Below are 12,859 nucleotides of genomic sequence, written 5' to 3'. Positions count from 1 at the left end.
TTGTTTGCTTAAAAAAAGGATTTCTAAACAGAAAGTTGAAAAACAATTTAAATGCTGTGCAGACTCCAGGCCCTGCATGTGTTATTTCACTGTTAGGAGAACCTTAGTGGTGGTGGGGGCAAGTCTGGTACATAATGGAATAAAATGTATCTATGCACATGTGTGTTAGTCTGGCTACACATATTTGCAAGAACAAATATTTAAAAACAGTAAATAGGCCAAAAATATGATGTCAAAGAACACAAATTCATAATATTCTGGTTATTATTAAAATCTAATAGCATATACATAGATGAGAATAGGATAATGGGTAAGCCTAGATCTGTTTTTTTCTTTTCGGAAAAAGGTAACAAAGATGGTAAACCAAAATGATACCCTCCACATTAAGGTTTTGTAAAAAATATAATAATCCATGCCTCTTAATCTAAAAAAGATTCTCAATAAATAATTCATAGTCCATACTGTCAAGTAGGGGCTATTTCATAGGTTTGACGTGAACGCCCCCCCTTGGGCGGATGTATTCTTATTGGCCATCAGCCTTCTCCCCGCCTCCCCTGCCATAGTATTCCACTATGCAATTGGTTGAAGCGCCCGCCTTTCTTAATCCATAAGCAGTGGGCGTCGTCGCTGCTATTTCCCTGTTTGAGTCTGATTGGCCAGCTGTTGCTTCGAGCGTCACCGCTCTGCCAGCTGATCGGAGTGAGAAGCCGGTTTGAAGAGTTGAAGGAGAGAGAGAGATAGGGGGATAGCCCGTGAGGCGACGAGAGAAACTGGGGAACAGGGCGAGCAGGATATGCCTTTTTACGCCCCGTGTTATTTATTTCTAAACAGTTAAATCGCACCGGACGACTCCAATAGAAACATAAGCGATAGCGTGATGGAGCATTTGTATGGCTTTCAGGCTACGACAGCTCGGGAACTGTCAGAAAAAAATTGACTGAGTTAAGGTGTGGCTGAGAGATTTTCAAAGGCGTTTGGTATAGTAGTGTTTTAAATTCAGGGTGTTAAGTTTGTACTGTCGTTTCGTAAGCATGGGCGGTTAAACAGTAAGGCTGCTCCAACATTTATTACCAGTCATGCTTAATCGCGGTGATATATATATATATTTTTAATGCGTTACAATCTCAATGTGCGCACCTTTCAAATTGGGTAAGTGGAGGAGCCTAGATTATGTCACATCGTTAATAGACCGATTCGTTTTTTAGGACAGTGGGTTCCACACGTATCGTTTCAGGAGACCCTCAAATGTAATGGACGTGGCAACTTTACAGTAGCCAACCCCGATCAATGTAACGTAAACTATGCCATAGGGGCGTGGGGAAAACCGTACATTGCGTTTCTTCCAACGCCTTATAGTCATCAACTCGGTCCTAAAGGAGAGAGTTGCGTATTTTACGCATATAATATCAGAGGCTGTGGCTGCTGACAAACGCTTCGACGGGACCAATCGATGGATTTACCTTAAACAAAGTGAGTATGTCCATCACACTCATGTCGAAACTTTTTAGAGGTTAATGTCATTATGTAGACCGTATGTCGGACACCCTAAAATTGCTATACAATAAGGGCATAAACCAACATGAAAGACGGGTTAATCTATCAACTCATCCGAAAGGTCAGAAATGAGGCTGCTCGGGTTCCGTTCAATGATCGCTCTCATAGGTTACCTTTAACTGACATTTTCCACCAAAGTGTTGGGATGGTTTCCTCTTACTTCAGACCTATGCAATCTGTGCACACATCCTGAACCTTTTCTGAAGGGTGGAAATGTCGGAAATCACACATCGATTGGGGGTGGGGGGATATTAATCTAGAAAATAACGGAATGCGAGTTTGGAGATTGCAGTGGTTGGAGAGACTTGTCAAACTGACCATATCTGAGCCACATAACTGAGCCATCGTGTGACGACTTTATGTTTTAATCGTAATGCAGTGTACAATATGCTGATTAGTTGACTATTACTTTGGATAAGGTTTAGTCCTCTAAAAAAAGGTTCTAGATAGCGAATTCCTTAAGGCCCCACCCTTTGTAGCGCAACATGGATGTGAACAGTTTCGCCTTTCCGCCCTCGACGACTCATTCATTTCCCTTTTCACGCAATTCTTATTGGGCCTACTCACGTTAACGTTTTCGTCTCACATTTACCCGTTTCAGGTATACCTTTTCAAAAATCCCAAAAGAAGATTCTTTCCTTGGCGGTGGTTTGATCAAGCACCTTGTCTACTACGTTGAGGAACCTTGGGGGTTTCCATGAGTGAGGTAAGGAAAGAAGGGAAGGACTGAAGGAACGGAGTGTGTGAGTGTGTGCATGGGAGCGGAATGGAGAGCGAGAGACAGTGAAAGAGATTTGGCTCAACCTGTGGAATGCCCAGACACAGAGGTCTAAGTGTAGTACTTTATATGGCTCAGGCCGGGTTGTGCCAAAGTGAAGATACTAAAAGTATCCCTTATTAAAATAAAACATGACAATGAAACTATGTTAATTAATTTAATTCAACACAGATCAAATCAGAGGTATAAAAATAAAATGTGATCATCAACCTGTTTCTTGTTAAATGTATATTGTGGTTCCAATTAGTATGGAATAATGTTGATTACAAAGAACAGGCTGTTATGATCCTTAAACTAAGTTGCGAGTCAACGCAGAGCAACACTGTTAAACCACAAAATAAAATGGCAGAAACATCCCTAGCGTTCCTGCTACGATGCAGTTTCCCCCAAGACACGTTGTCCTCCTTTCCATTCATTCCGTGTCTTATTTGCTGTACAAAAAGTGGATAGGAAAGAAAAAACTGCAAAGTCACCTGTCTAATCTATGTCACTGATTAGACGGAACAAACATTGCACAATCTGCCCTCCTCAAGCTTTGCAAGGTAAACCAGAGCTGTAGGATTACTTGCCTTGGCCTTGTGCAAGCAGTGGACATTCCTGCTGGCCGGCCTCTTGTCTCCCCTATAGTGCACCACTTATTATCCCTGCATAGGGGGGGGGGGGGGGGGAGACGTTCCCATAACCTTCTATAGTTTCCATGCCGCGGCTCGGCTCCCAACAAGCCCATGGTGGACGGATGGTGTTTAGAGAGCATGCTTTCTTTTTTTGGCTCCTCTTAACTTTCCTTCCCTACTAGTTGCCCACTTGAGTGGGTGAGTGGAGCGGTGTGCATGTTGGACTCCAGCAAACCCTTGTTAAAACCTCACCAGGGGCGACTCTCACATACCCGCTGCTCTGTTCTCGTCCCCTATGCCGGTCTGTTCCTCCCTGCTTGTCTCTTTTGGAAAAGGAACCATTTATTCTAAGTTGCAATGCAGGGACATTCAGTATGCAGCCACCGGATACATTAGGATTATCAGGATACCACGGTTTAAACTCTTTCCCACTGCACCACCACCACCTCCGACCCGACCCTACCCATGCAGGAAGGCCAGTATATGCAACTCAACACTGGTGTTGCATAGGAGCCTTTGGTGTGGCAGTATTCTCCCTCTTAAAGGCCCGTAGTGCAAAACCATTATGGGAGGGAGATCGGCCCGGCATGCAGAGAATGTGAAACGGCTCCTAATGTTAGATGAATCACCCTTGAGCTCAGCTTCACATTAAACTGTATTAAATATGCTGCAGTGTAAATGCACTTTGCTCTTTTTAATTGAGTTTGAAACAAAGCGACCATGTAAACAAGTCAGAATTGATGTATTATAAATTATACAAAAACATAATTTTGTGAAACTTTGGTTTCAAATGAGCACAGCCATACAATAGAGCACTGGTGGCATTCTTTTCAAATAAACCTTTTATCTATTACAGAACTGCTTTTTTGTTGTGTGTATTCAGAAGTGAGGCCTGTGTACACTCCATAACACTATCCAAATCTCTCTCTTTCTCTCTCTCTCCTTCGCTTGCGTCATCTTATTTGAATGGTGGTTATCTCCGGGCCCTGATTGTTTCACCACATTGCAATGACCCCTTGCATTCGTGTGCGGCGCGGTGGTACACTGGCGTTGGCTTTAACAACCGCGTGGCTGAGATTAATGCAGCCATCCAGTAGTGACGTCCGTCATACGACAACGCTGGTGCAGTGAAAGGGCAAGTAAGAACCCAACGAAGACGCATTGTATGGGCAGCTCACCGCCCCATAACCTCCGTGTTATCCACCAGGCATAGACGCAATATCTGCGCAAATACGTGTGGGTTGCAACGTGAGAACCACACACGGTATTGACCGAGCCCTAACAATACATAAAGTGTTCCCTTTCAATGATTCACTTTTCTTTTTTTCTGTCATCAGTTCAGTGAGAATAACGACCAGGGGTTTGTATCGAGTGGTGGCGGCGGTGGTATATAGCCGAGCAGCGCGGGTACATTGACGGTTATTGATGATCAATCAGAGCGGGGTGGATCTGCGGTGACAATGCGGTAGCTGCAGTGAGCTTGCATGTTTCTTCGGGGCCACGCCCCAGCGGCATAGCACCGCCACTAGACCGCTAGCACGCCAACGGTTAGCGTGACCCCGACAACGTATTCTACGATGACTATACTGTAACGCTTGAGGACCTGGCTGGTAGTTACTGTGATGAAAGGGGACAGGAGAATGGGAAAGAATAGATGGCGTTTGATGGCGGTGATGTTTATATCCCCGTCTGTTAAATGTGCAGGTATTGTGCTAGGGTGAGTTGGGTGAAGTCGAACACACACACGAACGAACACACACACACACACACACACACACACATAGTTTCAACCACCTCATTTAAAAAATAACGTGGGCTGAATTGGCCTTAAACTCTACATAAACCTATTTCTTTACATGTATAAAATAGTTACACCCCTTTTGTGTACGTAAAAATCATAACTTAAATGGGCGCTTACTATTTATTATTTATTTGGGCAGTCCTACTAAAGTAAAAGGGATGAGTGGTGATCTATACAGATGCTGACGTTCCCCCTCAACATGTGGCCCTGCTGTTTAAACCTGATGCGCCCTGAGTCCTGACTCCCTTGGGTGCCATCAGGAGTCCACGTCAAGACGTCTGTATGCGTTTGAACACATACAGTGATGCACCCAGGCTTCAATGGGCTCTGCGGTTCCAGTTTTATCACACCCTTCCGCAACTGGCCTAGTTTAAATACAGGTGCTATTGTGCCTCGCACAGCGTCTAAAAGTCACATGCACACAATAGGCTCCTATAGTACAGGACCTGTATACAAAGTGCAGCCCTATGTCTAACTTGACGCCCTTTTGCTGCTGCTGAGGAGAAGCGCTATGGGTGCGGATCTGTTCAGTAAGGAGTGTCTGAGTGACTGGATGCTTTGCAAATATCCCTATGGGCCTTGATGGATTGATTGAACCGTATAGAGCCCAGACAGTCCTGCAAGCACTATAGAATGCTGCAGGGATCCAGGGCGTTGTGGTGGTGGTGGTGGTGGTGGTGGTGGTAGTGGGCCAGTCCGGGCTGTGCTACATTGGGATGGTGTGAGTCGGAGAGGAGGAAGGGGAGGAGAAAGGGGAGGAGGCGCAGGGCCTCTCTGCAGACGGACTGGAATGTGGACCATATGTAACAGGAATCTGAAGAATGTGGCCAGGCCTTGCTGAACTGACCAAACTCAAAGTCACAAAGACCCACTGGAGCACATTAAGACAGGGAAGAAAAAAAAGATGAAACAAAGAAATTGCAGATGGGACAGAGGGGGATAAAATGTGCGTGATGATGTTGAGGAAGAGGAGCAATGATGAATGAAGAGTAAAAGAAAATGGTGCAAGTGAATGATGAAGGTGGTAGTCCAAGGCAGGCAGGGAGACCAGGGATAGAAAGGAGCGATGGGTTGGTGCATTTATATGAGTGGAATATTATGAGCATTGAAGCAGGAAATGGTTGTCATGTGTTTTTTAAAAGGCGATAAATTGTTGTGCGCTCAACAAAGCAAAGTGTGGATATGATAGAGATATTAGAGGTCCACATGGTTTGGCAGTAAAGGAAATGTGTGCACGTTCTTTGAGCCAACGTCCTATTGCAATAACTAACTGTAACTGTCTTACAGTAAATAAGATATGGATGTATTGTATACCGATTTAGAAATTTGCTTTTGACTATGTAGGGAAGGAATAGGGTAACATACATACATAAATGAAGAGGGTAACTACAGTATGCCTACTTTGGGTGTGGCCATTTCACTAGCTTGCCTTGTACGTTTAGGCTAGCCGTGAAGTACGTGTACCATTTTCTTTGGAAGGTACCATTTTCATCGGGTTATGGTTTTCCTGAGTGCTCTCTGGCTAATGTGAGGTCTTTACATAGCTTTGTTTTGACTTATATCGCTACCCTGGAGTTACAAGGGACTATTTAAGCAGCAACAGTCGAGTCTCCAACGCACACACACACACGGACACACACTTAGCTTGATGAGTTGCGATGTCCTGGGATTAACCTGAACCAAAGTAAATGTGTTGACTGGGATTTCATTGAGAGCTTAACACACATCTGTTTCATAGCTTTTCAAACTAATGAGAAATGTAGTCCCTCACCCCAGTAAAACAAATTAACAGTATGGATAGATGTGTACCCTAATCCATATGGAAGACGATTTCAAGTTATTACGATGTGTGTAAATGACTGTATTGTGTTAATACTACAAGATGTTATCAAGTTTCATAGTATACATAAATTCAACATTTTACCAAATGGATCGACAAATGGGAAGAGGATTTAATACAATTAAATGTGTATGGGGGAATGGAAAATATCCAGTCAGATTTGAATGACTTTATCCTTCAAAACCAAGAAACGATGCAATACATCTGTAGACGTGTTCAAATAATTGGAGTGATACTTTGTTTTCAGACTTGCTTTCTCCATTCCCAGGCAGCAGGGGAGATTGAGCCCGGGTAGGATTTAGTGATGTTGGTTAAGTGAATTGTGAGATTTGTGCCACAAAGGGCTGGTTCATTTACTATTCAAGCGCATGCTACATTTTTGGGTGCACACTAAACAGACTGTGGGGAACGGTAGGAAGATGTAGGATGTAGCAGAAGAGGGGCAGGTTTATTGTAAAACTTCTGGATAGAAATGTGAAGATGGAGCATCTGTCAACAAATATTAATAAATTTCCTTTTCCCAGAGACGTTTTCCATCTAAGTTGCAGGTAGTGAGGTGTCCGATGACATGCAACTCAGAGTGGTTGGTTTAAGGCCCAAAATCATCACCTTCTTAATCTCGTATCTCAAGAGCTCCATAATTCATCTGCAATTCCTATATTGTCCCACAACCACGCCTATGTGCGTCTGTATGTTTGTGAAAGTGTATTTATTCATCATCTCTTTGTCCTGTTCTGTGTTTTCACCAGGCACACATAGGTGTGTGTGTGTGTGAGAGAGAGAGATAAACACACACAACAACCTCACATACTGGATACATAAGATCCAGTCTGTGACATTGTTGATCGGTGACATCACTGAGCCAGATAGTCCTAAAGGCTACCTCCAGCCTCTCCAGTTCCAGTGCCCACACTGACCTCAACGCTACGAGACTGCTGTATTTAGAGGCGAGTCTGCTGTATGCAAGCACGTTCTATTGTTTGCGTCCTCTTTTTATATGAAATGCCCTCCGTCACTTGGTATCTCTTCAAACAGACCAGCTGGTACCAGTGCACTATGGTCTTTCCCTTTAGTCACCTGGTGTTCTCCATCAGAGGCTGTCCTAGTCCCAACGCCCTCCTGATGCGTCCCAAACCGGTTTCCCTGTCTGTTCTTTCCGTTCACTCACGATGCATGAGTAAGTGTTGCTCCTGACGCGCAGGGGAGCGCTGACAGGATTAGTCATGTGCTTCTTGCGTTCTGCGGCACGTGTACCCCCGTTAAGCTACTGTCATAATGGAGTGGATCCAAAAACAGATTAAAAGGCGATGGCCATTTACACCTATGTGTTCATACACAGATCCTGTTACACTAACTGTCACATCAATTACTGGCCTCTTGTTTTGTTTTTTATTATCTCCATCTTGGACCAAGTGCCAAAAATGTCATTATAGTGCCAACTCATTTTTACAGTGCTGGCATCCATTTCTTATAGATATACACTGCTAATATAATCAAAGTGTGTGCATGTATAAGTGTGTGTTGAGATCTAGTGGTGGTTTTCCCTCCAAGCCCATAGCAGGTATCAGGAGGATGGGGCTGCCGTCCCTCAGCTATTGATCTGCTGCAGACTTCAAAGCAATTTTCGAGGGCCCTGGGGGCTTGGGCGAGGGGGGGGGGGATTATTTATTACTGGGGATGGGTGCTTGCACGTGGTTTCATGCACACCACTGAAGATTGGTTTATGACACACACACACACACACACACACACACACACACACACACACACACACACACACACACACACACACACACACACACACACACACACACACACACACACACACACACACACACACACACACACACACACGTGTCTGTACATACATTCACCTTGATTCACCTTGTCGGTTTGATAAAATACATCACATGGCTGATTTACCACTTCATCCATGTGGGGGCCTGCAAATAGGTTTTGCCAACTCACTCTCTCCTACCCTAATCTGAATTAATTTGAGCTGAAATGCATGTGAAGATCACCAGTCTTCCAAGAGCTTCCATGAGGAAACGATAAACTTGGGGGTTCAGGTTTATTTTTGGGATGGTTTGGCAGACAGGGGGCGAGACGAGGTCTGTCTTGGTTATACTCAGACCAACTCTGCTGTGTGTGTGTGTGTGTGTGTGGGTGTGTGTGTGTCCGGCCCGGCCCGGCCCCGAACGTCATTTGTAGGCGTTTTCACATGGACACCCGAAAAAGCATGTTCAGCCTAATGCTCCGGCTGGCTGTTATTGTCCCAGGAAGCGTTAGCTGTGTGTAATAAATCACTCTACGGGGTACACTCTGTTCTCCGTGTGTGTGTGTGGAACATGAAGGAAAGCATGGAACACAGTTGGCTTATAATCGGTTCTAAAGTTACAGTTTATAAGGCACAGCACTCCGGTTTAGTAACAACAGGTTTGTTTCCCCAGAGGAATTACTCAACGATGACTAGGTCATTGTTCGCTGTTGGTTTTTCTTCTTCCCAATAAACACAGATATTTACATAGAACGTCACATGGGTATCTACTTAAATCTTGGCCATTTGTTCCAAGACAAATGTGGTTTGGATGATGGGACTTGGATCACAAATGAGATGAAATGATCTGTCCAGAGCAACGGAATTATTTACTATTGGCAAAAAGCGTACATGAAAAAGGATGGATGCTTTCAGTGTCTGCCTTTTGTAATAGTTTGTGCAGCACTATCATAATTGCCCTCATAAGCCTACACGAATAGACCTTCAAAACCCCTCATTGAATTTACAGAAATTATTAAGTGTAGGCCTAGCTTTGTGCCCAACTCATTGGTCCTAGTTGTCTTTGAAACTAATTGTTGTTGGTTTTTTGCAATGACAAAAAAAACAAGGTATTTTATAGAATGAATGTGAAGTGGGGGACACCCGTGGAGAAAAGATCATGGAACAGAATGGATTACTCTCCTTAGGATTCATGCCTCGTCTTCTTAAAGCGCTGGAGGAGCAAACAATGGGAAGCTGTACAGTGAGATGGAAGCTACTGGAATGGAGCCTAGACTGGCAGTGGGCGCAGGACTCTCCATGGCTCTCCATGCCGTCAAGTTCTGGAGCCGCTGGCACTCGCTTCATCGCACTGACTTCACAATGCATTCTTACTGTTCGCACCATTGGATAGGACAAGGCTGTGGCTTTCGCTGCAGCTCTCACTGTTACTCGGTTTGTGTGCACTGTCTCGGCGAGCTGAATGTGGCGTTGGTTAGATGCTTTTGCTCTGAGGTAATACTTTACCTTTTAGGTCATTCCACAGGCCCTCTCCCTTCAGTTGGGTTGATTTAATGTGGTGAGTGGTGGCTGGAATATTCTTTAGTTATGTTCCTTTACCGTCCTGCTGTAAATTCTCCCAGTCTCTCACTTAAACTCCTTCTTAGCTGGCATGCATACCATTGTAGTCCCCCTGAATCTTATCTCCTGCTGCTAACAAGGCTTGATGGAGCCTATCGTGTCCTTACTTAAAGAGGTGATCCAATGAACTAGAGGAGATACTGTCCGCCTTGTGTAATGTTCTCCTGGTTATCCCTGCACAACAATGGGCCCCTAAACTTTGTATTTAGTACAAGGTTTAGGGACTGCTGCCCATTCACTCAATTCTCTCACACTTCATCACGGCGCCTCTGGGGAATGAAACAACAAAATGATGTACGCGCGTGTGTGCGAGAGAGCATTCCCAGTTCCAGAGCTGTGTGGTCTCTCAGGGCAGTGCTGGGTTCCTAGGGCTGTTCCAGGGGTTGTGAAGTTCACTGCACTGCTCTAAAGCTGCCCCTAGTCCTTCCCTCGAATTGTGAAGAATAAAGCTACAGGCAAGGGCCAGATGACCTAGACTACAGAATGCTGAACGCGATTCATCCCAACGAAAGGCAAAGCGAGGCCGCGAGGCCGCTACACAGGGTGCCATTACGGAGGGCATCTCAACTAGAAGACATACATTTTCATGCTTCATTTTTGAAAAATGTACAAGAATAAGTATAGTATAGTTGAATTATGAATATGTTCTCAATTGTTATAACTCCAGCTGAGGCCTCCTGCTCTCATGGTGTGGAAGATTGCCTGCTAGATGAAACTGCATTGCTGAAGGCTTTACGCTGCGAGAGAAAGCCCTCTGGCCCGTCTTTCATCTGACCTAAATTGGGAGTGAATACCCTCAGTGTTCATCTATTCCCCTTAAGACAAAACGCCACCGTGCTTGACTTATCGGGCCAGTCACACATACACAGGAATAAAATAAACTTACTGGAAAAATAAATGTTTTCTAAAATCTGCTCCTCTGGTTAGCTGAAGTAATGTTTCTGCATAGTAAACCACTACGGCCAAGCCAACTGGAACTATCTGTATTCAATTACACCAATAGAAAACTGTAGTGAGCGGACACACGACGATTGGAATAAACTACTAAATGGGATGCATGTTTGTTGTACAGGTGTGCCTTTTTAAAATGGACCACTATGTCTATACCTACAGGTTTTTTAAACAAACTATTTTCTCTTCTCCCTCCCTCCCTGTTTTTCTTCACCAGGTTTCACCCGAAGTCTCCCCTGGAAGAGGTGTGAAGCTTGTGTTTGAGTGTGTGTGCATTCTGGGTGCCTCGTGGCTGACCCACATCAGTTCTTCACTGGCAAGCTTTATGTCATATGTACCAACTAAAGCTGCCAGCTGAAGAACTGTTGTGGTTGGCTCTTTCCTGCACCTCAAGACCTCTCCCATCACGGGAGCTTTCTCTCCTCCTCCATCCAGGTGACAGTTGTGAAGCAGAGAGGGAACATCTCCTAGGAGACGTACAGTATTATGTAACTAAGATGGATGCCACTGAGATAAATGTATTAAGATGCATGTCAAATGATTTCTTGCTTCTAGATTGTATCTTCTCATTTTGATTTGATTATATACATAGGCCTGATTATTGTCTTGAATGTCAATGTCTGTTTTATTGATTTGCCAGTTATTAATGTCCAGTACTGAACAGAAGAGGCATGTAATGTTCCAATGTATGTTTCACCAACCTTGCATCGATGCACAATTACAACATATTTGAATAAAGAATATTACACACAATTCCTGATTACTTCTGTTTTTAATTTTTATGACTTGAGGTTGAGTTGTGTTTTGAATTCACTGAATACTGAAATTGTTTTTTTGGTATCACATATCCATGGAAAAAGGCAACAGTGAGATAAGCACAAATTCCTCTTTGAGGTGTAGTCAGAAACCAGCACCCCGCTTACAGGATAGACTCTAAAAACCACACCAGAAACCAACTCTCCCCGATATCACATTCGTCTTTGTGTTAAAGATCTCATATTGCACCCAAAACACTTTTCTTCCACCGTTGACATTGTCAACAGCTGAAAGGATCTGCTGGTAATACTATAACAATTGTGATTAACATTCTCAAAAGTGTGATAGAAATTAAATGCTTTACCAAATACAAGCCATTACCGAATATACTAAATCATTAAGCAATTGATTAATATCAGCATTAAATATATTATACTGTAGGTCAAAACATTAGGTCAAACATTAGCTGCACCCTTTGTAGCACTTCTCTCTATCCATCTTTGAGTTTTCTTTAGTAATTCTCATACCAACTTATATTTAAAACAAACAACGATGTGTATACCTGAGCAGCATACCCAACTGCACCCGAGCTGCTCCTCTGTCTAGGCTGTGATACTGGCTTCAACGGGCAGTGCCCTGAACAGGATATGAGAGTGAACATGTCCCTGTTAAAGCTGCCAGCGAGCCTTGAACAAAGGAAAAGAATGTTCTAGAGCCTTAGCAAAACCAGATGCCCCGACATTCGCTTGTTACATAGCGCATGCTCCCTCTTGTCTCACTCTCGTTTGCACTCACTTGAACTACTAAACAGACCCGAGAACTAGGCAGAATACATTCCCCCCCCAAAATCTTCCTGTTTCTTAATCAATTCCTATCCTAAGTGACCACATTTTGTAGGCAGAGAGCCCTGTCTGCATCTTAATGGTCTCATACTCCTTGCCTGTTTCCTTTTTGTTCTGACATGCTCGACCGACCTTCCTTGTAACCCCAGTTACATGCACATGATGAAGCAGACAGACTGAGAGCTCCTCTGAGACAGTCTGTCAAATGGCCTAGACTCTCTCTGGGCTACACCCGCACTGCAGAGACGTTTGCTGCAGTGAGCGTTCCAGCAGGCCACCCAGGTCTGATCCCAGGTCAGTGATATGGTCTGTTCCCAGGTCAGTGA

General features: G+C 44.1%; 1 long non-coding RNA gene across 1 annotated transcript; it reads left to right on the top strand.

Moving 5' to 3' along the window:
- Window positions 1–740: 740 nt before the first annotated feature.
- On the top strand, window positions 741–11,682 carry LOC311342513. The gene is made up of 3 exons (XR_014633406.1): window positions 741–1,470; window positions 2,156–2,260; window positions 11,153–11,682. It is a non-coding gene; the product is annotated as an uncharacterized lncRNA (long non-coding RNA).
- The last annotated feature ends 1,177 nt before the right edge of the window (window positions 11,683–12,859 follow it).

The sequence above is a fragment of the Micromesistius poutassou genome, assembly GCF_964030765.1.
Source record: "Micromesistius poutassou genome assembly, chromosome: 4".
Lineage (NCBI taxonomy): Eukaryota > Metazoa > Chordata > Actinopteri > Gadiformes > Gadidae > Micromesistius > Micromesistius poutassou.
The sequence above is the reverse complement of the archived record's forward strand: the minus strand, read 5'-3'. Positions and strand labels throughout refer to the sequence as shown.